The sequence below is a fragment of the Carcharhinus amblyrhynchos genome, chromosome 7 (assembly GCF_965287045.1).
Source record: "Carcharhinus amblyrhynchos chromosome 7, sCarAmb.v2.hapA, whole genome shotgun sequence".
NCBI classification, from domain to species: domain Eukaryota; kingdom Metazoa; phylum Chordata; class Chondrichthyes; order Carcharhiniformes; family Carcharhinidae; genus Carcharhinus; species Carcharhinus amblyrhynchos.
Window position 1 is genome coordinate 59,257,792 of NC_137330.1, and position 27,932 is coordinate 59,285,723.

Sequence of the window (27,932 nt, forward strand, 5' to 3'; positions counted from 1 at the left end):
TATTTCATGAATGGAAAATTGCCTGGACTCCTGATATAAGTTCTGAGTCCCACTTATTCAAAATGATCGTTTCTTTTTTCTCCTTTATTTTGAGTCATTACTGGGAAAGGTCATGTTAAGGTTCTAACTGATGATAAGATAGTAGTGGTGGTGGAGTAAGTGGAAAAATACTGAAAATACAATAATAACCTGAACTGTATATGGTTTGTCACAGAATATTTACAGTACAGAAGGATGCTATTCTGCCCATCATATTCTGACTATTCTGGCTCTCCATATGAGCTACTCAGCTCGTCCTACATTTACACCATTTCCCATGTAGCCCTGCAAATTGATTCTCTTCAGCTAATTCTTCAATTATATTTTCAAAGCAGTGATTTAATCCATCTCCATTATAATCTCAGTTTGTGCATTCCAGATTCTGATCACTTGTTGCATAAAAAAGTTTTCCCTCATGTCAAATTTGGTTCTTTTGCCATTCATCTTAAATCGTATTTTTTCCGTATCTTACCGGTAATGATTATCGGCTGGGTACAAAGAGAAGAGGAGGCAGTTGCTGTCTCTATTAGCAATCCACTTTATTATCAGTTAGCCAGTGTATATATAAATCATACAGCTGGTTAGGACATAACATTGGTCCTCTTAGGGACAAGGGAGGGGAGCTATGTATCGAGACTGAGGGAATGGGTGAGATCCTGAATGAATACTTTGCATCGGTATTCATGAAGGAGAGGGGGTTGGTGTCATGTAGTGTCTTGGAGGGAGTTGTAGATCAGTGGAAGGAAATATCCATTACGAGGGAGGAAGTGCTAAGGTTTTTAGGTAGCATAAAAACGGATAAAGCTCCGGGGCCTGTTGGTATTTATCCCAGGCTGCTTAGGGAGGTGAAAGATGAAATTGCTGGGCCTCTGACGCAAATCTTTGTCTCTTCTTTGGACATAGGTGAGGTCCCAGAGGACTGGAGGGTAGCTAATGTGGTACCGCTGTTTAAAAAGGGTAGTAGGGATAACCCTGGTAATTATAGACCGGTGAGTTTGACATCGGTGGTAGGAAAATTATTGGAAAAAATTCTTAGGGATAGGATGTATGAGCATTTGGAGCGTTGCGATCTGATTAGGGATACGCAACATGGCTTTGCTCGGGGGAGGTCTTGCCTTACGAATCTGGTGGAATTCTTCGAGGAGGTGACAAAAACGGTCAACGATGGGCGAGCCGTTGATGTCATCTATATGGATTTCAGTAAGGCGTTTGACAAAGTCCCTCATGGTAGGCTGGTAGAAAAGGTTAAGGCACGTGGGATACAAGGACAGGTAGCTAGGTGGATCGAAAACTGGCTGGGAAATAGGAGACAGAGAGTAGTTGTCGAGGGGACCTTTTCTGACTGGAGGCCAGTCACCAGTGGTGTGCCGCAGGGCTCAGTACTGGGACCTCTCCTCTTTGTAGTATATATAAATGACTTGGAAGAGGGCGTACGTGGTGTGATCAGCAAGTTTGCGGATGACAGCAAGATGGTAGGATTGGCAGATACTGAGGAGGACTGTCAGGTGACACAGCAGGATATAGATAGGTTGGTATATTGGGCAGATAGATGGCAGATGGAATTTAATCCTGACAAATGCGAGGTGATGCATTTTGGAAGGAATAATGCAGGGAGGAGTTATGTGATAAAAGGTAGACTGATTAAGAGTATAGAGATACAGAGGGACCTGGGAGTGCAGGTGCACAACTTTCTGAAGGTGTCGACACAGGTAGAGAAGGTTGTGAAGAAAGCTTATGGAATGCTAGCCTTTATAGGAAGGGGTATAGAGTATAAGAGCTGCCGTCTAATGCTTCAGTTGTACAGAACGTTGGTTAGACCGCATTTGGAGTACTGCGTCCAGTTCTGGTCACCTTACTACCGGAAGGACGTGGTGACCCTGGAGAGGGTGCAGAGGAGGTTTACCAGGATGTTGCCTGGCATGGAAGGACTGAGTTCCGAGGAAAGGTTGAAGAAACTGGGGCTCTTCTCCTTAGAAAGACGGAGATTAAGGGGTGATATGATAGAGGTATATAAAATACTGAAGGGAATAGATAGAGTAAACAGTGGAAGGCTTTTCCTTAGATTGGGGACAATTACGAGAGGTCACGATCTAAGGGTGAGGGGGGAGAAGTATAATTTGGATATGAGAGGAAGGTTCTTTACGCAGAGGGTCGTGGGGGTATGGAATGCGCTACCGAGAAGGGTGGTGGAAGCAGGCACGTTAGACTTGTTTAAGGTTTACTTAGACAGACACGTGAGCGAAGCAAGGATGGAGGGTTATAGTAGAGGGTATTAAATAGGGTCAGAGACTCGGGACGACACCGGAAATGTAGTTTTATATGTTAACGTATTGTCTTTTTGTTCCACAGGGTCGGTCCACCTTGTTGTCAAACGAGGGGCATGCACACGGTGGGTCGTGCGTGGGCTGCTCTTGGAGGTTCCGGGAGTGGCCTAGTACTTCGTGTCGTTGTGTGTGCTTAATCCTGGACCAGCAGACGGGCACCGCAACAGCTCTGTGACTAGCACTGCTAGCTGTGCAGATACATGGATTTGGGCCTGTGTCTGTGGGAGTTTGCACATTCTCCCTGTGGTTGCGTGGGTTTCCTCCCACACCCCAAAGATATGCTCTTAGGCTGATTGGTGTACCAAATTGACACTATTCTCCCCTGAATCTGGCTACATTAGGGGTTCCACTCACATACACACAGGGTGGGGTAGGTGTGCGAAGATGCGACGGTGTGGGCTCGTTGGGCCGAAGGGCCTGTTTCCCGTGCTGGGATGTTCTTTGTTCTTGTATAAGCACGCAGTTTGTATCAAAACTACGCTGTCATTGGTTTGCATGACTAATCACAGCATATGACAGGTATTACCTGAGAAAAAGAACCAACGCTGCGCAGGAACCTGTCTTCCCTCTGGATGCCATCTCCATGTCTTCTGATGTAGGATCTTTCTCTTCTGTGCGGTTAATCTGTGGAGTTTCACTGCAACTGGTCCTGAATTTCCATCCTTTATCCTGTTCCTTATCTCTTCCAAGACGTGCTGCCTCTTCAATGTTGGTTCAAATTTCCTCGCTTGTTCCATGTTTTCCCCTCACTGACCCAGCCCAAGGGCCTAGGTAGGATTACCTCATTGCTTTCTGAATAAATAAGGGCTTATACCTTACAACATTCCCTTTGTAACTAAGTAAGTTTAACCAGTTCAAGCCAGTTTCAAGTTTCAGTATACTGCAGTTCAAGTAGCCTTTACAGACTTTTGCTGCCCCTGGCCAACACTGATATCCTTTGATCCTCAACTCTTCCACCAATATGAGCAATTTCTCCCCATCTACTCTGTCCAGACCCCTCATGATTTTGAACCATCTATATTTAAAACTCTTCTCAATCTTTTTTCTAAGGAAAACAACACCAGCTTCCCTAATCCATTCCCAGAACTGAAATCCAACATCCTTGGAAGCATTCTTCTAAATCTTCTCCGTGCTTTTTCTATTGCCTTCACATCATTCCTAAAGTGCTGTGACCAGAATTGGACACAGTGCTCCAATTGATGCTGAACCAGTGCTTTGTGGATGTTCACTATTTCCTCCTTGACTTTGTACTCTGTGCCTCTATTTATAAAGTCCAGATGCCTTATTGACAGTTTTCTCAACCTGCTCTGCTACATTCAATGATTTACGCTGATATGCCCCAGGACTCTGGGTCCTACACCCCCTTTACAATTGTATCCTTTGTGGCCTCTCCTCCTCCCAAAATGTATAACTTCACACCACATTCTGGCACGTGCCTATCCATTCCACCAGTCTGTCTATATCCTCTTAAAGTCTATCTGCAGATATTGATACAGGAGCTGGATCTGGGAAGGACTGGAAACATTAATGTTCCTGGCTATATTTCTGCTTCCTCCACTTTTTTCTCCTTAGCTGCCCTTACTCTTTGCCTACTCATTTCTGCATAGCTACTTTGGACAACTATGTCATGGTGTAGATGAACACTCTGCCTAGCGGTTTGAATGACAAAACAGTAGCTGGAATTCCCTGGCCGTTCATGCCCCCCCCCACTGCTGCCAGTGAGAATGGAGAATTTGGTGCTAAGCCAAATCTCTGTTCTTTGCAGCAGGAGCAGTGAATCTCAACTAAGGGCCCATTGTGTTTTCACATCCCTTTGATATACTCTAAAACACGGTGGTGTGTATCACTGCAATTAGTGTTTGTTATTATGTAGGGGTTTTCTCAGAAATCAGTGGTCCAGTCTTCATGAAGTTTTTTTTCAAATGATGGTGGTACATGGGCTTCTACATTTGAGGACATTACAGCCACTTCCAGGACACTGCATATTTGGATTTATTCTATAGTTGGACATAAGATGAATATAAACTGAATGGAAATTCTGTCTATTGATGTAGGCAATAGGGATTGATGAAGGAAACTCTGATAGTAGAAGCAGCATGTGCTATTCCCTGGACACTTGGCAATCCTGCTATCAGTGCTTTTGGCTGAGTAAGTGATTAAACTATTTTTGTTTTGTGAGTTCTCAATATATCCCATTTGCCTCCTACTGAAAGTGATTTGGAGCCCAGTTAAGTCTGTCACTGTTACTCCTAGGTTTATTGAGTTCAATAAGTGTCTCTGATTACCTTATTGTTCCAGTTACCTGGTTATGAGTTCAATGAATCATTCTAGTTGCATCAAATGCAAAATGGCTTCCCCCAGCTCTGTGTCTCATTGTAGAGGTCTCATGGTTTTGGCAAAACAGATAGAACATGTAGCAATGTTTGCACTTCAAATATTCTTTTCTTAATGAAGGAACTTTATATGCTCTATCATGTAGATCAATGAGTTACCCAAGTTAGCCATGATATTAGAACAGTTCTTATGCATTGACAAACCATTCATGATTCTTGTCAGTCTTTGTACATGCATTGCATACATGGTTAGATTTTGCAGGTCTCTTAATAATACACGTTCATTTTGTCAGTAGCTGCTCATCTGGGTGATGCTGTCTCTCTGGGCAGTGTTCTTTCCATTGCACTTGTTACCATGGTAACTGTTGCCGTTGTTCCATTTCCATTGAAGGGGACCAATGGACCTCTGGGAGTGATGGTTGTATTGTGCTTTGTGAAGTGGTGAGATCCATGTTCCTGATGGGCTGATGATGCATGACATCCCATACAAGCCATGAATGGAGCTAGGAGTAAACCTCTTTACCCTAGCAGGTACTGATTATTTTGTCATCATAGACTACCATTCACACAACTGAGAGTTAGATCAGATATTGTCAACAATAACAAGTGAGATAGAAAAATGCTGAAAGTACACTTTAATCATTATGGCATTCTGCACCTTGTGATGAGTGACAATTGCTCTCAGCTCATGAGTGAAGAATTCAGCCACTTCACAAAGAAATGGGAATCTCAACACTACACACCAGGTGGGATTTCCCGAAACTGTAAAATTCCGCCCGAGGTCAATGGACCTTTCCACTACCCACCCCTTGCCTGCCCTGATTCCTGTGACAGGTGGGGTGGTAAAATTCCAGCCATTATCTCCAAACTATCCCAGTCAAATAGAAAGGCTGAGGTGGCCCTGAAAATCACCAACGGAATCATCAAGAAATTGAGCAAATCTAGCACAGATGTTTACATGGCAATCGTCAAATGGAGAAACATATTGATCGAAAACTTGGGAAGTAGTCCAGTCGAAAGATTAACGTCATGTCACACCCAAACTATGCTTCAAATAGAAAAGCTACTGGAGCCAGAGCTGGTAACAGGTGTCAATGAAAAGTTCAAGATGAAATAGTAGAAAGCAAAACCATTGTGGAGTGCCAGCCAGGGTCAAACTTTCAACAGGAATCAGCCCATATGGAAACTTGAAACATAATCTGTCAGGGATTTCATGCATCATTAGTGCTCTCTAGCTTGTGTACCTTGGCACTCATTACACACACTGTACTGATTGATATGGTCTTTAGTTTAGTAGCTCATGTTTGCTCATGTTTGGCCAATGAAACTTCTCTCGCCTTCCTCGGGCACAATTTTATTTCTTGATGGCTTGCATGGATGTGGGGCGGCACAGTGGCACAGTGGTTAGCACTACTATATCACAACGCCAAGGACCCAGGATGGATACTTGACTTGAGTCACAGTCTGTGTGGAGTTTGCATTTTCTCCTTGCACCTGCATGGGTTTCCTCCAGGTGCTCTGGTTTCTTCCCACAGTCCAAAGATGTGTGAGTTAGTTTGATTGGCTATGCTAACTTGACATTTAGTGACAGGGGAAACTAGTAGGGTAGGGGGGATAGGCCTTTGTGGGATTGTGGTCAGTGCAGACTCAATGGGCTGAATGGCCTCCTTCTGCATTGTAGTGATTCTATGTCTATGTCTTCTATGTCTATCTCCTCTCTCAGTAGGCTTGCTCTCATTGCCAGATTTCTTATACCTAAGACAATTCTATCTTTAATGGGATCATCTTTTGGTTGCCTTTTTTCACGTGACTCCATGGGCTACATTACTGCGGTTGCTTACTGATCAATGGATTTTTTTCACCTTGAGCCCTAGCATTGAATACATAGCATTCATAAATTATGCCTACTTGGGATTCAAAACGCGCCTTCAAGGCTTTAATAATATCTCTCATCTGTTTTCTTTTGGTCTTCAGTGAGATTTAGGATGGAACACAATTTGTAGCAGTTGGTCCCTAGCAGTGTTACATTAGTTGCTATTAGAATCAGCACTAACTTGTTAATTAAATTCAATTTCAATCTTGTAGATTAGACATTGCAAGTGGAAAAGCTATCAGTTCTGCCACATATCACCTTTCATTTTGACAGCAGCAGGGAGAAAAAAAGTTACAATTATTCTTTTTGGCTCACTGAATGATTTCCTTGCAGCCTTCAATTTGTGTTTGCTTTTCTTGTCAGTGGCTTTCTTCAATAACTTTTAGCAGCTCTGAACATTTATGTGATCTGCTTTACTAGCTATGCCAGCTTTTTAAACCTCAATCTCAGGTCCACTCCTGACACCACGTTACGAGTTCAAAGGCTATAATCTTTCGAGTATAATCGGAATCGGCTGCCATTGGTGGTGGTAGAGGCGAACTCGCTGGGGTCTTTTAAAAGGCTTCTGGATGAGTATATGGGATCTAATGGCATTGGAAGTTACAGATAGTTCTATGGCTTGGTAGGTATAGATGTGATCGGCGCAACTTGTGGGCTGAAGGGCCTGTTTGTGCTGTAGGGTTCTATGTTCTATGTTCTATAATGTTTTTATTGAACTGAAGGCAAGACGGTTCTCCGGCCCTGTGCCTCATTGCAAATGTCAAATGACTACGGAAAGCCAGATAGCATAGTAGTAACGATTGCACTTCAAAACCCTGCTTTCCTACCTATCTTTGTGTCAGCAAAAAAATTGGCTACAATACATTCGGTCCCTTGTCCGAGTCAATAACATCGATTGTAAGTAGTTGAAGTCCAGCACTGATTCCGGTGGAACTCCACTACTTTCACCTGAAATTAGCACAATGCTTTTCAGGGAAACTTGAAGCAGGATTTACTGTGTAACTTGCCAAGTGATTCACAACAGCAGGAGGTGGCCCACCATTGGCTGGCAGTGAGATCTTCTGGTCCCGCTGTTGTTAATGGATTTCCCAATGAACACACCCCTCATAACTGGGAAACCCACAGCAGAACTGCATCATTGATGGATTGACAGGACCAGAAGACCCTTCCAGTGTGAATGGCTGGAACGTTGCAGCCTTAGTCTGAATTCAGTCATTATATATTATTATATATTTATTGAAGGGAAAAATAGAATTGGAAACATGTCTCAGGAGTGGTGTGACCTGAACTGAACAGAGTTTCATCATGACATTCTCTGACTTATACAAATCCCAGTTAGGCTGCACAGTCCAATCATCTATTTGGTTTTCTAACTGTTGCTCTGCAGTTGTTTGACATGTTGGATTTCTTGTTAATTTCTTCACCCGTTTCTCTCAGATGTGACTCAAATAGTAATGAGTTTAGTGTCCATTGGCATCAAAGCTGTACAAACAGGCAATTTGCATACAATGCATCTGAAAGGCTGCAATGCAACAAATAAAAATTTAAGTTGCTAATTCTTGCAATAGCGTACCCTTTTAACAAACAATGCCGAAAAAAAGGAGAAAGAATTACAAGCTTGTTTCATTGGCTGAAAAGAATGCATTGGGTTCTTTCTCTGTTGTCAGCCTGTAGAACAGTGGGAAATTAAAATTAATGAAGTTCTTTCACGTAGGATGTAAAACAGCAAAAACATACATTATGCTTTAAAATAAGTCAGGATGGATTTGAAATAGGTTTATGTATTTTCCAAACATGAAGCACATTGATCCAAAATGTCTGATATCTGCAGGACATATCCAGGAAGTACACCAGAAGATGAGCTTCTAACCCTCGTGCCCGCTACATACCCTCCCAGAAGTCCCCAGACAAGGACTGTAGGGAATTGCCTAAGAAGTTTAAACTTCTAATGGGCAATTGCCCTGTGCTGGGAACCATCCAAAATTCTGATTTAAGTCAGGGGTTATGGATGGTTCTGACACACAGAATAGTTACCCAGGAAAGGATCAAAAACATTTCTAACTCCTGGGTAATATTCTACTGCCTCCTTATCCAATATTGGACTCTCTGACTAGATTCCTTGATCAACCCCCACTGCCCCAACTACCGCACTGACTGAACATCCGCCCCCTCAACTTTTCCCCCCACATGAATGTAACTCCAGTGGGAGCCCAGTGAACTGCAAGCAAAATGATGTAAGTAGATGAACAAGAAAGTATACAGCTTTTTCCCAGGAGTTCTGCCACTATCCTTCCAAGTTACAGTTGGACACTGGTAGAATCGCTATTGAACGTAAGAGTGAATATGACTAAGCACTGTAATGCAAATAAAATGCTGAGCTATTCAAGCCAATTAGTTTTTACATGTTAGCAAATGCCATGTCTAAACACTACTGTGCCTGGGCCAAGCATTTTGTGGAGATGCCGGTGTTGAACTGGGGTAAACAGAATAAGAAGTCTCACACACCAGGTTGAAGTTCAACAGGTTTATTTGGTAGCAAAAGCCACAAGCTTTCGGAGCGCTACCCCTTCATCAGGTGAGTGGGAGTTCTATTCACAAACAGAGCACATAAAGACACAAACTCAATTTACAAAATAATGGTTGGAATGCGAGTCTTTACAGGTAATCAAGTCTTAAAGGTACAGACAATGTGAGTGGAGATTTGGTATCTTGTCTGCTTTCTTGCATCTTTGTAGAAACCTGATGTCTGTGTCGATATGTGCAATCTTCTTGGAGATCTTCTCCACTTGGAGCCAGTAGTTTGCTGTGTCGGTGTTAGTCATGACCTGGAGATGCCGGCATTGGACTGGGGTAAACACAGTAAGAAGTCTCACAACACCAGGTTAAAGTCCAACAGGTTTATTTGGTAGCAAATGCCACTAGCTTTCGGGGCTCTGTCCCTTCGTCAGGTGAGTGGGAGTTCTATTCACAAACAGGGCATATAAAGACACAAACTCAATTAACAAAATAATGGTTGGAATGCAAGTCTTTACAGGTAATCAAGTCTTAAAGGTACAGACAATGTGAGTGGAGATTCGGATCTCCATTCGGATCGCTGGCATCTCCAGATCATGACTACCATTGACACTGCAAACTGCTGGCTCCAAGTGGAGAGAATCTCCAAGAAGATCGTGCATATCGACACAGACATTGAGTTTCTACAAAGATGCAAGAAAACGGACAAGATACCGAATCTCCACTCACATTGTCTGTACCTTTAAGAGGAGGAAATAGAGGAACAGATATGTAGGTAGATTTTGGCAAGGTGTAAAAGTTGTCTTGATGGGAGATTTTAACTTCCTGATATTGACTGGGACTCACTTAGTGCAAGGAGCATGCATGGGGCAGAGTTTGTAAGGAGCATCCAGGAGCCTTCTTGAAACTGTATGTAGATAATCCAACTAGGGAAGGGGCCATACTGGACCTGGTATTGGGGAATGAACCTGGCCATGTAGCTGACATTTCAGCAGGGGAGCGGTTCGGGAACAGTGACCACAATTCAGTAAACTTTAAGATACTGATGAATAAAGGCAAATGTAGTCTTCAAGTTAAGGTGCTAAATTGGGAGAAGGCTAATTACAACAACATTAGGCAGGAAATGGAGAATGTAGATTGGGGGCAGATGTTTGAGGGCAAATCAATATCTGGCATGTGGGAGGCTTTCAAGTGTAAATTGATAGGGATTCAGGACCGGCACATTCCTGTAAGGATAAAGGGTAAGTATGGCAAGTTTTGGGAACCTAGGATAATGAGAGATATTGTGAGCCTACTCAAAGAGAAAAAGGAAGCATTTGTCTAGGTTACGAAGCTGGGAACTCATGAAGCAAGTGTGGAATACAAGGAAAGTAGAAAGAAACTTAAACAGGGAATAAGGAGGGCTAAAAGGGGTCATGAAAAGTCATTGGCCAGCAGGTTTAAGGAAAATCCCAAGGCTTTTTACACATACATAAAGAACAAGAGAAAAGCCAGGGAGAGGGTTGGCCCACTCAAGGCCAGGGAGGGAATCTATGCATGGAGCCAGAGGAAATGGGTGAGGTATTAAATGAATACTTTGCATCAGTATTCACCAAAGAAAATGACTTGGTGGATGGTGAGTCTAGGAAAAGATGTGTAGATATTTTGAGTCATGTTGAGATCAAAAAGGAGGAAGTATTGGGGTTTTTGAGAAACATTAAGGTAGACAAGTCCCTAAGGCCTAATGGGATATACCTCAGAATACTGAGAAAAGTGAGGGAGGAAATTGCTAGGGCCTTGGAAGAAATCTTTGTGTCCTCATTGGCCACAGGGGAGGTCCCAGAGGATTGGAGAATAGCCAATATTGCTCTTTTGTTTAAGAAAGGTAGCAAAAATAATCCAGGTAGTTACAGGCTGGTGAACCTTACATCAATGGTAGGGAAATTATTGGAGAGGATTCTTTCGAGACAAGATTTACGCCCACTTGGAACTAAGTGGATATATTAGCAAGAGGCAACATGCTTCTGTGAAGGAAAGATCATATCTCACTAACTTGGTCAAGTTTTTGGAGGAAGTGACGAAGATGATTGATGAAGGTAGGGCAGTGGATGTTGTCTACATGGACTTCAGTCAAGGTCTCTCATGACAGAGTGGTGTAGAAAGTGAAGTCACGTGGGATCAGAGGTAATCTGGCACGATGGATACAGAACTGGCTTCATCATAGAAGATAGAAGATAGCAGTGGAAGGGTGTGTTTCTGAATGGAGGACTATGACAAATGGCATTTCTCAGGGATTAGTGCTGGGACTTTTGCTGTTTATAATATATATAAATGATTTGGAGAAAAATGTAACTAATTTGATTAGCAAGTTTGTGGATGACACAAAGGTTGGTGGATTTGCGGATAGCGGTGAGGACTACCAGAAGATGCAGCAGGATAAAGATCGGGCGGAGAGATGGCAGATGATGTTTAATCTGGCCAAATGTGAGGTAAAGCATTTTGGAAGGTCTAATACAAATAGGAAATACACAGTAAGTGGCAGAACTCTAAAGAGTATTGATAGGCAGAGGGATCTGGGTGTACAGGTACACAGGTCACTGAAAGTGGCAATGCAGGTGGAGAAGGTAGTCAAGAAGGCATATGGCATGTTTGCCTTCATCGGCCGGGGCATTGAGTTTAAAAATTGGCAATCATGTTGCAGTTTTATAGAACCTTAGTTAAGTTGCACTTGGAATAGTGTTCAACTCTGATTGCCAATCTACCAGAAAGATGTGGAAGCTTGGGAGAGGGTATAGAAAAGATTTACCAGGATGTTGCCTGGTATGGAGGACATTAGCTATGAGGAAAGGTTGGAAAAACTTGGTTTGTTCTCACTGGAAAGACAGAGGTTGAGGGGGCGACCTGATAAAAGTCTACAAGATTATGAAGGGCAGAGTGGGTAGTCAGAAGCCTTTTCCAAAGGTGGAAGAGCCAATTACTAGGAGGCACAGGTTTAAGGTGTGAGGGGCAAGGTTTAAAGGAGATGTACAAGACAAGTTTTTTACACAGGAGATGATAGGTACCTGGAACTCGTTGCTGAGGGAAATAGTGGAAGCAGATATGATAGTGACTTTTAAGAGGCATCTTGACAAATGCATGAATAGGAGGGGAATAGAGGAATATGATCCCTGGAAAGGTAGGGGGTTTTAGTTCAGTCAGGCAGTATGATCGAAGCAGGCTTGGAGGGCTGAAGGGCCTGTTCCTGTGCTCCAGTTTTCTTTGCTCTTTGAACTGAGGTACAGGCAAAGGTTATAATTACATGGACTTTTTGACCTTAAAAATGCTTAAGTTATCGAATGTCAACTGGTTGTGATGGAATCACAATCTGTGGGCAGATTTTATCTTATATTGATAAGAAGATGGAGTTACAGAGAAAAGTTTTGACTGGAGACATGAGTGAGGCTCAAATTGAACTTTTAAAAATAAACACTCACACACACCAGGCCCTGAGATTTCATTTGCCACAGATACTTCATCTACAGAAACTGAACTAAACAATGGCCATTTGGGAATATGTTAACAGCCTTCCTCTTTCCCCAGCATACTGTGATCACACCCATTGTTGGAATGCTGCTGGAGCTGCCCCCCCCCCCCCCCCCCCCCCCCCCGCTCTGGGCAAGATAAGGCCATGTAGAGGTGGTCCAGAATGGTGTGGATAGGGTTAATAACCCAATCCAATGGATTGATTTAACAAATTGATTTATGCACTAAGGCTTGGGGTCAGGAAGGCTTTTCAAGAAATAGCCCTCAAGGACCTTATCACTGCAGTTGGTAGAGTGGTTTAATTAACCATTCTGAAGTTGTGCTGGGAATTCTGTTGATGGACTGTTGAGGTGGACCTTAGCTCACAGAATCCCTAAGCAATCAGCGTCATTGTATGTACAATTGATCAGAGATTTAGTAACGATGTTTCACGTTCAATGAAACAATATCCAAATTGCCGTGTGCCACTGATATCTTTAGACCAGGGAATAGGGGATCTTTCACTTCTCTTCTTTTATCCTGCTTGCAATAAAGAACGACATTCCATTCACCTACAAAAGGAAAAGGCAAAAGGAAAATGTGAAAGCGAAGTATACCATTAAAATTTGTCTGAACTGGTCTTGTATATCTTAAAATGGAACTCCATTGTTACAGGAACCAGTATTGCTAACTTTAACATTTTGACTGGTTCATCTTTCTCTATATTTGCTGTACCTGCATGCTAACTTTTTGGATTCATGTACAAGAATACCAAGAGTACTCTATATTCCAGAAATCTACAGTCTCTCTCCACTTAAGCAATATTCTGTTTTTCTATTCTTCCCAGCAATGTGGACAACACCACATTTTCCCACATTACACCCATCTGCCAATTTTTACCTCATTCATTTAACCCATAATCCTTTGCAGACATTTCCTCACAACCTGTTTTCTTACCTATCTTTGTGTCATCAGAATATTTTGGGTACAATACACACAGTTCCTCATCCAAGTCATTGACATAGATTGTAAATAGTTGAGTCCTTGCACTGATTCATGTGGAACACCACTAGTTAGTTTGCCAACCTGAAAATAACTCATTTACCCTGTCTTTCTATTTCCTGTTCATTAGCTAATCCTCCATTTGTGCAAATATTTCATCTGTAGCTTCATGAGCTCTTATCTTGTCTAGAAACTTTTTATATGGCACCCATCAAATGCCTGTTGGAAATGAACCCTATCTTTTTAATTCCTTGAAGAATTCTAATGAAGTTGTCAAACTTTATTTCCCTTTAATAAAATTATGCTGATTTTGTTTGATTGTATTATTATTTTCTAAATGTCAACTTCCTTAATAATGGATTCAAGCATTTTCCCAATGACAGATGTTGGAAGAATTGACCTATAATTTCCTGCTTTCTGCCTCCCTCTTTTCCATTATAACTGTATTATATTGCAGTTTTCCAATCCATTGGGGTCTTTATAAGAACATAAGAACTAGGAGCAGGAGTAGGCCATCTAGCCCTTGAGCCTGCCCTGCCATTCAGGAAGATCATGGCTGATCATTTCATGGACTCAGCTCCACTTACCCGCCTGCTCACCATAATCCTTAATTCCTTTACTGTTCAAAAATTTATCTATCCTTGCCTTAAAAACATTCAATGAGGTAGACAATGAGGTAGATCTAGTGAATTTTGGAATAATACAGACCAGTGGATTTGCCTTGTTCGTAGTCACTTCCTGTAAGACCCTAGGATGCAGGTCATTTGGTCCAGAGGACTTGTCAATCTTTAATTCCATTAGTTTCCCTAATGCTTTTCTCTATTAATAATGATTGTTTTAAGATCCTGCCTTGCTTTTGTCCCTTGATTTTCTACTCTTCTTGGGATTCCTTTTGTGTCTTCTAACATAAAGGCAGGTGCAAAATTTTGTTCAAAATGTCTGCTGTTACCTTGTTTCCCCATTATTAAGTACCTAGTCTCACCCTTTAAGGGACATGTTTACTTTAGCTATTCCCTTCTTTTTTATATTCTTGTAAAAGCTCTTGTCATCTCTTTTTATATTTCATGCTTGTTTATTTTCATGTTCTAATTTCCTGCTCTTTATTCATTTTTTAGTCATCCTTTACTGTTTTCAAAACTTTTCCCAATTGTCCAGCCTCTCAATAATCTTTGCACCATTATACATCATGTTAATAAAGTGGACATTGAGATACTGGAGATAGTGCAAAAATATTTTCTGGGTTGATACCAGAAATAAAGGATTGGACTGCTCAGGAATAATTAATTAGCCTTAAAATAAAATTAAGGCTAGGGCTCTTCTCTCTAGACTGAGGGGTGACTTTATGTTTATGATTATGAAAGGGCTTGATGTGGTAGATGTAGAAAAAAATATTTCCACTTGTGGGATAGACCTGAATGAGACACTGTAAATGCAAAATAAGTGCTAATGAATGAAAGAGGACATTTAGGAAAAAACTTCTTTATTCAGCCAATGATTAAATGCCAAATTCATTACCACAGGGAATAGTTGCAGTAACTAGCATTGCTGCATTTAAGGGGAACCTAAATAAATACCTGAGGGAAAAAGGAATAGAAGGAATGTTCAGGTTAGATGAGCTAGAAGAGCCTGAGGTGAATCACAAACACCAGCAAAGACCTGTTGAGAAACATGGCCTGTTTCTGCACTCTAAATACTATGCAATATTATGTAGATTCAAATTAAGAAAGGAATGCATTTCATGGTCCAAGAGAGGGATTTTCAAGCAGGGCCCCATAAAATGCCATGTGCTGTTCCTGCTGCCTAACTAAAGACCACTCATTAATGAGACTGATACCTCTGCCATTGGGGTTTAACCAATGCCAGAGGAGGACCACACCAAGCTTTCACTGTGCAGGCTGGCAGGGAGAAAAGGGATGGGTGGGGCAAGGTGACTTGTAATCTGGCCCAAAGTCCATCAGAGAGCCCATCCCCAGTTGTTCCTCAGTCCCATTTCCCACCTTCACTGGTTCATGTATCCCAATGCCGATTGCTGCCAATACCCTTAAAGCCTGACACCAGACATATCTCCCATCCTTCCATTTACTTTTCACTCTGGTTGTTCCCCATAGCACTGCTAGGACAGGGAGCTGCCAGCAATTTGATTGGCAGGCAGTGCAGGACCAGTATTCTGGACAAGTTCTCCATGGTGGCCACCTACCTACCAATGTAGAACTTTGTGCTGTCATGCTGGCATAAACATCTCATCCCACCTGAGAAGTTTAGGTAATGTCCCTTCCTGATGTTCCAGTGATTATCTTTGCTGCTCCAACAATTGATTAGGGACAGATCCTGGAGGCTCATCATTTGACTTAGACTCAGTAGATGCCCTGCTCCCAAGAGTGCCCTGAGTGTTGGTGGCCTTGGATGTTCATGCCTTTGCCTACTACAAAACAGGTTATTGTTGTGACCCTGAACCTGCTCTAGATCTAGATCCGACCAAGATCCATCTTATTGCACCGGTGGCGGGTGTGGGTGAGCATAGTGATGAGTCTTCCAGGGTGCTGTCTCCAGGATCCTTATCCAAGTTGCTCTCAGTAGTGGAGCCAAGGTCCAGGTGGGCAGATGAGACTCACAGAGAAAGTGGAAATTATTGGTGCAGAGCAGCTGCATTTCACACAGAACATTGGGCCCAGGGTTTTTTTTGAAATTCGATCATGGTACGTGGACATCACTGGCTGAGCCAACATTCATGCCCATCCCTTATTGCCCTTGAACTAGTTTGTTAGGCCATTGCAGAGGACATTTTTATTTCAGAGTCAACCACATTGTTGTGGTTAATATTGACATTAATAGAGGGATGATCTGGTGCTGGATCCTCAAATCTGTGCAAGTCACAGGTTTCCCACCAGCAGTACAACATGTTAGCCATACGTAATTTATGAGGCAGGAATGGACAGTACAGTGCAAAGAGCCACCACTGTGTCTGGTGGGAAAAAGTCAATTTCCACAGCCTCTAACGCACTTAGTGCAATTCAGGAAAAAGTCTGCCCATTGTCTTTGTCATGGTTTTACTTGTGGTGGGACATTGGCTTTGCTGAGAGTAAAACAGTACCTGATTACAAATGGGAAGAAAATGCAGTACAGGCATTTTAAGATAGTATTTTTTCACATTTATTTTCCCTTTAGTGGGTTTGTTTTCTCTTGGCCTATATTTCACTTTATTGAGTAAACTAGGTTAGGAGTCTAAGGATGCAATGCAGATAACCACAAAAATTGAAATTAGGAAGTAAAGGGTTTAACACAAAAATAAAAAAAAGAATTGGAAATCTAAAAGAAAAATAGAGAATTCTGAAAACAGTCAGCAAGTCAGTTAGTATGTGCAAAAGTTATACAAGCTGAATCTTAACTTGTTACGACAGGTAGGTTGGATGTTTGAGGTGAAAAAAGCTTAAATCTGAAACAGGACTCCAAACTGCCTTGATCCCTTGCATTTACAGTTTTAATGGAGGTGGGACAACCGATGGGTTACCAGCCAAGTCATTTATATTTTGGATTGGAGCCTGTAAGACATAGAGTGGGAACGAAACTGCAAAACTATTGTCATAAGTGGGCTTCTTCCATATCATTATGTTATTGCTGTGTGTTTTTTGATGCAGACTCATTTAAGTTTAATCAGCCTGCCTTCATTTTAATGGCCATCTACTTTTTGATTTATTTGAGGTGGGTTTTCCAGGCCCTGGAAAATTCGAAAAGTGAATGAGGTGAGAAGGCTGAATCCATTATGTAAACATTTTACTGTGTTTCTCATGTGTCAGACTGGAAGGAGTGAAGCTCCAGTTAGATCTAAGAAGTACCCAGCAAATACCCTGGTGCTATCTTCCTCATGAGCTTTCTGTTTCACGGGACCACCGTTTGACCCTCCATCTGCTCCCTACCTACGCACAATTTGCCATCCCCAACCATTGTTTATTCCTTCCTACATGATTGGCTCCCTAACAATTTGGAACCCTAATCAGTAATCCTGTGATCTGCAAGATATCCCACCCCATCTCTGCGTGTCATTCCCTCAGGACACCTTCTCACTTTTGTGGGCTTTGGTTCCTTCTGGGTTTCCCAAACTTGAAATAGTTCCTCAAGTCAAGACCCATGTTGGGTTGAAATCCAGACCAACGTTTCAGGTGGATGATCTTTCATCAGATACATGTAACCATGCTTGGGTTTTAAAAGATTGGCTTGTGTACTGATCCTGGTATTGCTGCAATGGAAAAGAATAAAACAAAGAGTAAGGGGTGATCACCAGTCTAGTGTGGAAGTGCAGCAGCAATTGGAACCCATTATTTAATGTCTTAGTAGCATTCCCTGACCTAAAAAAAATTTTATCAGTGTTTAGCTAGGATCTAGCTGTAGAGTAAAGAAATCATCCTGTTTCAAACCAGCATTGCAACTATGGCAGGCTTTTCACCTGCTGATGGGGACATGACAAAATCCTAGGTCCAAATCCTGCAATTGCAAATGACACATACTTTTATTTGAATAGTTAAACAATGTGCCCAGAACCCTTTTCCTTTTAAATGCGTCCTCCCAACCTCTCCTGAAAACAATGGGACACAATTCTACTGATGCCTCCATCCAGGCATTGTTGCCTCTTGCCTGCATCGCCATCACTGACTGCCAAAAGAGCACTAACACCAGATAGAAACGGATGATTTCTCATCTTTTGGTCCCTCGCAAATCTTGATTGAGCATTGTTCACAACCTAATGTAGAAATGAGAAATCAGACTATTTGCTCATTTAATTAGAGTATGCAAAACTGTCCGTGCAGCAATATCGGTTTCACAGTGATAGATGTTTGAATGTTTTTTTTTCAGAAAAGTCCTTATCACAAGGACTTTGCATTGCTAGCTTACTCATTGTAGCAGATTGATGAGATGTTAATATCCTAAAATACTCCAAGCATAAATATTTGGCAAAGTTCTGTTCTACAAATATTCACTTGTTCATTAGCGTTCTATCACACCAAGTGTCCCACTGAGATTTAGCTGCTGGTGTGCTGTCTGGACTTGTAGGTTCCAAACTTCAGAATGAATTTCACTCATAAATCTTCTTTTGACATGTTGCTATTATTCACTATTTTATTTCTCACATCTGAAGACAATGTACATGACTGTCACCTTGAAGCAATTACAGATAAAGCTCAAAGTATTTGTTTTTGAAAGCACTAGAGTATATTGCGGATGTTTATAGATGGAATGGGAATCATGCATGACAGATCAGGTGGCTGTTAATATTGCACCTTGTTTAAATCCCAATCTGCAGTACATGTGCTCGGTATGTAGTCCTACATCCACAATCTTCGGCACAAGTGGGAAATCTTTTGGCTTCAGCACCTCTGGTGCAGAGCAATAGCTGCTCATGAATACGAAATCATGTAACACATGCTGCAACTCCTTGTAGACATTGCTGGCATGCACTGTAAGAACTGAGAATTGAAATGTGTCCACTTTCTTTTTATAATAAACTAATTATAAGAAGTGCAAGTCTGCAAATAAACAACACAGCCCCAAGGACAGCTATCAATGCTGATACTGTGTTTTAAATCATGAGTGCATTATAATGTGTGTCCACAGCAAGTACTGGTTGAGGTAGATGCAAGCAGTTTCACAAGGGACAATACTTTTAAAAATTGCGATCTTAACACAGTTTAGTTCATTTAATTTTAATGACTTTATCATCTGGAAATTGTGTAGGTAGTGCCAAATAGCCAATGCTGATTGATATATTCATTATAACTTGATTTGAAAAGGATAAAAACTTAATTTATCTTCTGCAAAAATGTCATTCCAAATAAAGAAGCATATTCCATTTCTCAGTAATCTACCCAGTGTCAGACTGAGGTTATTTATCCAGAAGCTAATGTTAATTACAGGAAGGGGTTTGATTTGAACACCCCAATTTCTTCCCTCACCACCCATCTGTAAACAGAAAGGTCTTTGATTTATTTCCCCCTTTACAAACTGCAGCGTATTTCCCAACCCCTCAGTTCCTGAGTGATCCAATTCTTATTAATAATCCATGGCAAACTCATAATAAGGTGAAGTCAGAGGGTTAGTTTATTTGCACACACTTAAACACAGGAAGTGAGTAGCTCCTTTTCATTCATTGGAAGGGTTGATAATCACACAAGTTTAAAAATCACATTTCTGCAAGCTGCTACACATAGACACAAGACAAAACTACAGGTCTCAATTAAAGCAGGCCCAGATAAGAACCAAGGACCATAGAACTCCATTGCAAGGGAGGTCTTAGTCACACTGCATGCACACAAGATATCCATTGAATTATGCAGCTGCAGCTTGTCAGTGTCTGTTCTAACAAGAGACAATGAGACGGGAGTTGATATATCACTGGTTAGAAATAGTTAAGTAGAAAGAAATATGTGCTAAGTGACATTACAATTAGGTAGACATGCACAAGTTGTAATTGGACAATTATACCCTTATGTTATACGTGATATAAACCTAATCAATAATTGTGAGTGAATATAAATAATTTCTGTGCATATGTACATCCTTGATTGGTGTTTGCTAATTTCTTGTAACAGGATCTGAACTTTTCATGTCCGTACAATTCTTGGATTGGGGCTCCCCTGGTGAACCACTAGATGGAGCACTGGTGCCAGCCCTCATACTATAGTTCACAGTAAAGGCCTTGTCTGAAACTCCAAAGGTGGCATTTTATGGCCTCGCTCATCCCAAAACCATAAAATCCCGCCTGAGGTCAACGGACCTTCCCATTGTCTGCCTCTCGTCTAGAATTCCCGTGATGGGTGGGGTGGTAAAATTCTGGCCCAAAGGTATTTGTCTGGTTTTCTCAAGAGCGAGGGAGTGAATTACACTATAGCCAAACAGCTGTATTTTTCTCCCTAACACTCATACAACAAACGAGAGAGATAGAGCAAGAAAGACTTGCAGGACAATGACAACAAAGAACGATTGCTTCACATATATCCAGAGTCCAAAGTCAAAGTCCAAAGGTATATTCCTTGACAGAGGCTGGCAGACTAAATATATGCTGGATAATTCATTTTAGCAGTTGAGTTGACTTTCATGGTAAGATAGCATGCAGAGATGAATCAGTCTTGTAGGTACAAAAGGTCCAGTAGTTCCAATAGAAATGATGTAGATGGGGCCAGGAATTCAAACCTGGACAGTGTCCTTTTTTTAATTCTGCTGCTAGATAGATGGAAAGATGACAGGCTGAGCACTGCAGCTCCACAAGGCAATATTACAGGTTCCACTAAGAAGGGGATTCATGTCACATGACTCCCACTCTTACACTTTGGATTTGACAATGGGTGCCTGGGTGCATATCCTTTAGTCTAGGTTCCTGAGTTTATTAACATTTAGTTGAAGATTGCATGGTCCTTTGTCCTAGCAGACAAATTGACTTTGGGTGGCCAGGCCTGTCTTATGAAATGTATATGGCTTTTGTATAATTCATTTTGAATTTGGTCGTTACAGCCCACAGGGGTCCATAGCATATTAGCATAAAAGGCATAGAGGCACAGTGGTTAGCACTGCTACCTCGCAGCGTCAGGGACCCAGTTCAATTCCGGCCTTGGGCGACTGTCTGTGTGGAATTTGCGTGTTCTCCCCTTGTCTACGTGGGTTTCCTCTGGGTGCTCTGATTTCCTCCCACAGTCCAAAGATGTACAGATCAGGTGGATTGGTCATGCTAAATTGTCCCTTAATGTCAGGGGAATTAACAGGGTAAATATGTGGGGTTACGGGGATTGTGGTCAGTGCAGGCTCGATGAGCTGAATGGCCTCCTTATACACTGTAGGCATTTTGTGATTTGATGAAGTTTCTTCAATGCTGCCAAGTATTTCTTATTGTTTGAGGGTCACAGCTTCACGTCGCTTCAGCCATTTTAAGAGATAAATTGTCCAGTTTTAAGATATTAGAAATTAACCATTACAATATATACATATATCATAAAAATATGGAGTGTGAGGTCTTGGCCCCATTACACTAACCACCCTTTGACTATTATTGCATTCTCACTGGAATTCTTATTGTATGTCCTGTTGATATTTTCATCTTTTTTGTTATTAATACCTGTGTACTATGATTGATTACCTTTCTTCATTTTTAACAAATAAATGTAGAAAATGTTGTGATAAATTAATGCTGGCCGGACACTATTTCATGTGCCAGGAGTGCATATAATAGGTGAGGAGGTTGGTATGTTCCAGATGCTCTTGAATGAAAAATCTTATGGGGCTCTCTGATCTCCTGGCCTGATGTTTTGGCACGTGCACCAGCTTGAAACAGCTCTGATTATTGAGAACATTTGTGGTAATGTGATATAAAACAATTTACCCTTAATTTTGTTTGTGGGCTGTTAAAAAGAATAAAACATAGCTCTTTGCAGAGAAAGTCAATCCCTAACTACTTTGAGGATATGAATCATGAGTTCTCCAAATGAGCAATGGGCACAGAAAGGCCTTAAAATAGGAGGGGATTTCAAAGACAATTGACAGACTGATGCTGATACTTTTAATGAGTTGGTGTGAGAAGGAAGTATTTTATACATATTAAGAAGGAGTTCAGAAAGCAATCTGGGCCTGTTTTTGACATTTGCACAGACAGTGTGTGCCCAACCAGGAGGCTAAAGGTTCTCCACAAAACTGTCCTCAAAGCCTTATCTACATATTTGGGATATTGAGAACTATCTGAGTCACCATAGAGTACGGCCATGTTGCGTCCGTGGAATCACTTACCACAAGACTGCAAGGACAGTGATTGTTTCTGGACCCAAAGCAAACGATTGATACTTCACAGGTTTTAGAGTGTATGTTTAGCACATCAGTCACCCAATTAAATGCCTTCTTTCCCAAGGAACAAGGAGTATCACTAATAAATAACAAATAGCTTAATGTTACCAGGGTGGTACAAGAGCTCACATTGTCCTTTTCTGTACACTCTGATAGCTGCTTTCAATGTACTCTAATTATCTGCATCTAGCAGGATAATCTATGTACGGATTCATACGGGGGGAGGGGTGAGGGCCAGCAAATGATGAAATGGTGATTCTAGTTAAGGAGAAAACGGGTGTGGTTCTGACAGGAATTATCACCCTTAATTTTTTTTTACACTTGGCGCCAAAGCTGCTCTTAGTGTTGCTGGGATAGAATTTAATACCTCCCCTGAGGTGACTTTGGTGGTAAGGAAGGCATTTAATTGGGTGGGATGGTGGCAGGTGGGGATCCTGCCACCTTCCAGCTTCCACTTGTGGGTGGCCTCCCAACTCCGTCACCAATAGAGGCTCTGGAATAGACAATTAATATCCCAATAAGATGTTAACCCAGCAGCAGGTTGGGAGCAGAGATTCACCATGCAGGAAGCATGACAAACAACCACTGGCTAATGTTTGCTTGCAGACTGCTGGGAGGTGGACATGAGGTTCCCTTGTTCAGAGGAATACAATGCTTCATTGAGGGGCCTGGCATTAGGAAGGAGAGGGTTCACTGAGAATCACTATCATGCCCTTGCTGTCAATTCCATTCTCCTGTCCCCGGTAAACTCCAGGCTGTGATCCTTCTCCAGCCTGGGTCCATCATGATCCGAGGGCTTGGGTGGTATTGGACCAGCAGCAGCCACTGCCTCAATGGAGCTGTAAGCCTCTGACTTGCTGGCAGCTCTTGGCGGACGGGACTAATGCCAAAAGTTTCCTTGATCCTAGGGAAGACCCACCATTGGCCACTTATGCGCCTAGGTGGCATTTAATTTGATAAACCTTTCCTAAAAGAGGTAAAATGCATCTCCCCAGCCGTTGGGTAAGACCCCTAACTCCTCCATTAAATACCAGCACTGGCTGTATGTCATTGCAATCTGACAGGTGGCACCTAAACGAGGCCATCTCCACATTTGCCGTCCAGTTCCCAAGGTGGGAGGCCCAATCAAAGAGCCCATTGTTTTGGATAGCTGGCAGCTTCACCTGGAGAAGTGGGCACTGATGAGGCATGTGGGCGATTGCAAGGGTGCCTCAAGATCAAGACACTCATAGAACCCCTACATGTGCAGAAGGAGGCCTTTCGGCCCATTGAGGCTGCAACAACAACAATGCCACCCAGGCCGTATCCCTGTATCCCCACAAAAACCCCTTGACATTAAGGTCAATTTAGTTTGGGCAATCAACATAACCTGCACATCTTTGGACTGTGGGAGGAAACCAGAATACCTGGAGGAAACCCACGTAGACACAGGGAGAATGCAAACTTTGCACAAACAGTGACCCAAGGCCAGAATTGAACCCACTAACCATTGTGCCACCATGTTACTGAAAGTTTCAAAATAAAGAATGCCCATGGCTGTCAGACCATCACTGCGATGGGATTCCCCTTCACAGGATTGCGGGAGGCTTATCATTCCAATGGCTCTGTGATGGGGCGAGGTAGAGGTGTGGTATTGATAACCCCCTGCCTGTTAGCTCCAGGTAACTTGTTCTGGCCCCAGCAGCCTTCTCATTTGACGTGGGGAAGATCCCAGTGGCATCAGCAACTTTCTCTCAATTGGTCCCTTTAATTAGCCTCTTGGTCCTGACCCCAGCTCTGTGGGGCTGATGACATCAGTTCCATAACTCGGCTGTTGGTTATGGACTGAAACACTCGTTTAAAAATCAAAATCCTTCTTTAACCAAAATGCCACCGGTATTTTAAAAATAGTCTACTGTGTACATTTCCTGCAGACCTCAAAAAATGGAGCCTAACAATGTACAGAAATCGTTGTCTTTTCATAACTGCTAATAGCGATTAGCTACAGCTCAGTTACACTGCCAAACACCACGGTGCTGGGAACATTACTGCAGCCATTGCTCCTGATTGAACCGACGATGAAAGAAGACCGGAACCACAGCAGCGTATAGATTATTGCAGTGCAGGACACAGTTAAGGCACTGCAGGGATTCCTGTGCTAGCTTTGAAGTCCTTTTTCACAAATGCCTGAAGTAATATCAAGGGCTATAAATCTGATCGGTTTCAATTAGTTTTGCATAACAGGCAGTGATCCTTCATGTAATGGCTCTGGAAAAGGGGCATTTCGAGATTCTGAGAAATGGTGCATTTCAAAATCATAACACTTCTAAGTGGGCGGAATCAATTAATTACTTTCCCAAAGAGGCTGTTAAATAATTCATCAATCAAGTCTTCAAAATGAGCAAGAATGTTTTGTAGCCAGGAAGAATTAACTCAAGAGAGTACGGGACCTTCTGACCACTCGGGAATCTCACAAGATCTGTATTAGCACAGCCATTAATCTCACTCATCTCGCAGTGTTGCCACCCAGTGTATATTCTGAGTTTCATCCTCTGTGCTTAATTTCCTGCCCTATCAGGCTGCTTGACTTGGATAGGAGACCCAGTGACAGTGACGTAAAAGTGATATATTCCAAGTGAGGATGGGAACTTGCAGGCAGTGCTGTTCCCATTCAGCTGCTATGCTTACCTTTCTAGAAGTTAAACACTGGCAAAGAGGAATTGGTGGTTGCTGCGGTGTATCTTAAAGATAGTACACACACTACAGACACATTGCACCAGTGGTGGAGGAAGTGAATCTTTAAGATCATAGAAGATTAAGAAATTGTAGAAACCCTGCAGTGCAGAAAGAGGCCATTCGCCCCATCGAGTCTGCACTGACAATAATCCCACCCAGGCCCTATTCCCGTAGTTCCACCTATTTACTCCATTAACCCCTCTAACCTACATATCCTGTGACATTAAGGAGCAATATAGCACGGTCAATGCACCTAACCCACACATCTTTGGAATGTGAGAGGAAACCTACACAGACACGGGGAGAACATGCAAACTCCACACAGACAGTGACCCGAGTCGGGAATCAAACCCAGGTCTCTGGAACTTCGAGACAGCAGTGCTAACGCTGTACCACCGTGCCACCCAAGGTGGCAGATAGAATGTTAATCGAGTGGGCTACTTTGTCAAGATTGAGCTTCTTGAGTGTTATTTGGTTGCAATCATCCAGGCAAGTAGATAGTTTTCATTACACTACAGAATTGTTCTCTGTAGAGGAACAGACTTTGGGGAGTCAGATGAGTTACTCACCAGAAAATTCCTAACCTCTGACCTGCTTTTGTAGCCACAGTATTTTTAAGGCAGGTCCAGCTCAGTTTCTGGTAAATTGCCTAGCACTTGCATGGTGCTAATATAATTTTCTATTTAGTAACCTGAGTCTGAAAGCTGTCCAGGTCTTACTGAATAGATGCACAAATTGCTTCAGTATCTGAGGAGCTGCAAATGAAATTATAGTTTTCTATAGGTCTCAGAAAAGTTTCAGAGACGTAGAGGAAAGGATTGCAAAGATGATTCTGGATAGGAGCGAAAGTAACAGGGTAGTTGTTATGGGGCACTTTAACTTTACAAATATTGACTGGAAAAGCTATAGTTCGAGTACTTTAGATGGTTCAGTTTTTGTCCAATGTGTGCAGGACTGTTTCCTGACATAGTATGTAGATAGGCCAACGAAAGGCAAGGCCTCACTGGATTTGATATTGGGTAACAAACCAGGCCAGGTGTTAGATTTGGAGGTAAATGAGAACTTTGGTGATGGTGACCACAATTTGGTTATGTTTACATTAGCAATGGAAAGGGATAGGTATATACCACAGGGCAAGAATTACAGCTGGCTGAAAGGAAATTATGATGCAGTTAGGTGAGATTTAGGATGCACAGGATGTGGAAGGAAACTGCAGGAGATGGGCACAATTGAAATGTGGAGCTTGTTCAAGGAACAACTACTGTGCCTTTGATAAGTATGTACTTGTCAGGCAGAGAGGAGTGGTCGAGCGAAGGAACTGTGATTTACTAAAAAAATTGAATTGCTTGTGAAGAGAATGAAGGAGACTTATGTCAAGATGAGACGTGAAGGCTCAGTTAGGGCGCTTGAGAGTTATAAGTTAGCCAGGAAGAACCTAAAGAGAGGGCTAAGAAGAACCAGGAGGGGTCATGAGAAGTCTTTGGCAGGTAGGATCAAGGAAAACCCTAACGCTTTCTACAGATATGTAAGGAATAAAAGAATGATTAGGGTAAGATTAGGGCCAGTCAAGGACAGTGGTGGGAAGTTATGCGTGGAGACTGAAGAAATAGGAGAGGTGCTAAATGAATATTTACACAGGAAACAGACAATGTTGTTGAGGAGAATACTGAGATACAAGCTATTGGACTAGATGGGATTGAGGTTCATAAGGAGGAGGTGTTAGCAATTCTGGAAAGTATGAAAATAGATAAGTCCCCTGGGCCAGGTGGGTTTTATCCTAGGATTCTCTGGGAGACTAGGGAGGAGATTGCAGAGCCTTTGGCTTTGATCTTTAGGTCCTCATTGTCTACAGGAATAGTGCCAGGAGACTGGAGGAGAGCAAATGTTGTCCCTTTGTTTAAGAAGGGGAGTGGAGGCAACCCTGGTAATTATAGACCAGTGAGCCTTACTTCTGTTGTGGGTAAAGTTTTGGAAAGGATTATAAGTGATAGGATTTATAATCATCTAGAAAGGAATAATTTGAATAGGGATAGTCAGCATGGTTTTGTGAAGGGTAGGTCATGCCTCATAAACCTTATTGAGTTTTTTGAGAAGGTGACCAAAGAGGTGGATGAGGGTAAAGCTGTTGATGTGGTGTACATGGATTTCAGTAAAGCCTTTGATAACGTTCCCATGGTAAGCTATTGCAGAAGATGTGGAGGCATGGGATTGAGGGTGATTTAACGGTTTGGATCAGAAATTGGCTAGCTGTAAGAAGACAGAGGGTGGTGGTTGATGGGAAATGTTTATCCTGGAGTTCAGTTACTAGTGGTGTACCGCAAGGATCTGTTTTGGGGCCACTGTTGTTTGTCATTTTTATAAATGACCTGGATGAGGGCATAGAAGGATGGGTTAGTAAATTTGCGGGTGACACTAAAGTCGGTGGAGTTGTGGACAGTATGAAAAGATGTTGCAGGTTACCGAGGAACATAGATAAGCTGCAGAGCTGGGCTGAGAGGTGGCAAATGGAGTTTAATGCGGAAAAGTGAGGAGTGATTCGCTTTGGAAGGAGTAACAGGAATATAGAGTACTGGGCTAATGTGTACGGGGAAGGTGTACGGTGTGTTAGCTTTTATTAGCAGAGGGATTGAGTTTCGGAGCCATGAGGTCATGTTGCAGCTGTACAAAACTCTGGTGCTGCCACACTTGGAGTATTGCATGCAGTTCTGGTCGCCGCATTATAGGAAGGATGTGGAAGCATTGGAAAGGGTGCAGAGGAAATTTACCAGGATATTGCCTGGTATGGTGGGAAGGTCTTATGAGGAAAGGCTGAGGGATTTGAGGTTGTTTTTGTTA